The sequence below is a fragment of the Schistocerca piceifrons genome, unplaced genomic scaffold (assembly GCF_021461385.2).
Source record: "Schistocerca piceifrons isolate TAMUIC-IGC-003096 unplaced genomic scaffold, iqSchPice1.1 HiC_scaffold_936, whole genome shotgun sequence".
Lineage (NCBI taxonomy): Eukaryota > Metazoa > Arthropoda > Insecta > Orthoptera > Acrididae > Schistocerca > Schistocerca piceifrons.
The window spans coordinates 2,996,351-2,998,076 of NW_025729208.1; the positions used below are offsets into that span (position 1 = coordinate 2,996,351).

At 54.5% G+C, this 1,726-nt stretch overlaps 1 non-coding gene across 1 annotated transcript; it reads left to right on the forward strand.

The window, feature by feature from the left end:
* Positions 1–1,304: 1,304 nt before the first annotated feature.
* On the forward strand, positions 1,305–1,459 carry LOC124771782. Its single transcript, XR_007013495.1, has one exon. It is a non-coding gene; the product is annotated as a 5.8S ribosomal RNA (ribosomal RNA).
* The last annotated feature ends 267 nt before the right edge of the window (positions 1,460–1,726 follow it).

The following is a 1,726-nucleotide window of genomic DNA, read 5'->3' on the forward strand; positions in this document are numbered from 1 at the left end:
CGAGGTAATGATTAATAGGGACAGGCAGGGGCATTCGTATTGCGACGTTACAGGTGAAATTCTTGGATCGTCGCAAGACGAACAGAAGCGAAATCATTTGCCAAGTATGTTTTCATTAATCAAGAACGAAAGTTAGAGGTTCGAAGGCGATCAGATACCGCCCTAGTTCTAACCATAAACGATGCCAGCCAGCGATCCGCCGCAGTTCCTCCGATGACTCGGCAGGCAGCCTCCAGGAAACCAAAGCTTTTGGGTTCCGGGGGAAGTATGGTTGCAAAGCTGAAACTTAAAGGAATTGACAGAAGGGCACCACCAGGAGTGGAGCCTGCGGCTTAATTTGACTCAACACGGGAAACCTCACCAGGCCCGGACACCGGAAGGATTGACAGATTGATAGCTCTTTCTTGATTCGGTGGGTGGTGGTGCATGGCCGTTCTTTGTTGGTGGAGCGATTTGTCTGGTTAATTCCGATAACGAACGAGACTCTAGCCTGCTAACTAGTCGCGTGACATCCTTCGTGCTGTCAGCGATTACTTTTCTTCTTAGAGGGACAGGCGACTTCTAGCCGCACGAGATTGAGCTATAACAGGTCTGTGATGCCCTTAGATGTTCTGGGCCGCACGCACGCTACACTGAAGGAATGAGCGTGTCTTCCTAGGCCGAAAGGTCGGGGTAACCCGCTGAACCTCCTTCGTGCTAGGGATTGGGGCTTGCAATTGTTCCCCATGAACGAGGAATTCCCAGTAAGCGCGAGTCATAAGCTCGCGTTGATTACGTCCCTGCCCTTTGTACACACCGCCCGTCGCTACTACCGATTGAATGATTTAGTGAGGTCTTCGGACTGGTACGCGGCATTGACTCTGTCGTTGCTGATGCTACCGGTAAGATGACCAAACTTGATCATTTAGTGGAAGTAAAAGTCGTAACAAGGTTTCCGTAGGTGAACCTGCGGAAGAATCATTACCGACTAGACTGCATGTCTTTCGATGTGCGTGTCGTGTCGCGCAACACGCTACCTGTACATCTCGCAGTAGCCGTGCGCCGCGTGCGGAACCACGCGTGCTTCTCAAAACTAACGGAAATGTGTGGTACGAGCGCTGAAGCACTGGAGCGGCTGGCCTGCGGCGCCTGGCGCCGGTTTTGAATGACTTTCGCCCGAGTGCCTGTCCCCTCCGATGTGGAGCCATACGACGCCCATCGGCCGTGAGGCCGTTGGACACAGAACGCTGGAACAGGGGCCGTCACAAGCCTCAGTCCCGCCTATGCAACTGTCTTGAAAGAGACAGTGGAAACTAAGAAAAGATCACCCAGGACGGTGGATCACTCGGCTCGTGGGTCGATGAAGAACGCAGCAAATTGCGCGTCGACATGTGAACTGCAGGACACATGAACATCGACGTTTCGAACGCACATTGCGGTCCATGGATTCCGTTCCCGGGCCACGTCTGGCTGAGGGTCGGCTACGTATACTGAAGCGCGCGGCGTTCGCCCCGCTTCGCAGACCTGGGAGTGTCGCGGCCGCCTGTGGGGCCGGCCGCGTCTCCTTAAACGTGCGATGCGCGCCCATCGCCTGGCGGTTCGCATACCGGTACTTACTCGGTAGCGTGCACAGCCGGCTGGCGGTGTGGCGTGCGACACCCCGTACAACGACCTCAGAGCAGGCGAGACTACTCGCTGAATTTAAGCATATTACTAAGCGGAGGAAAACAAACTAACAAGGATTCCC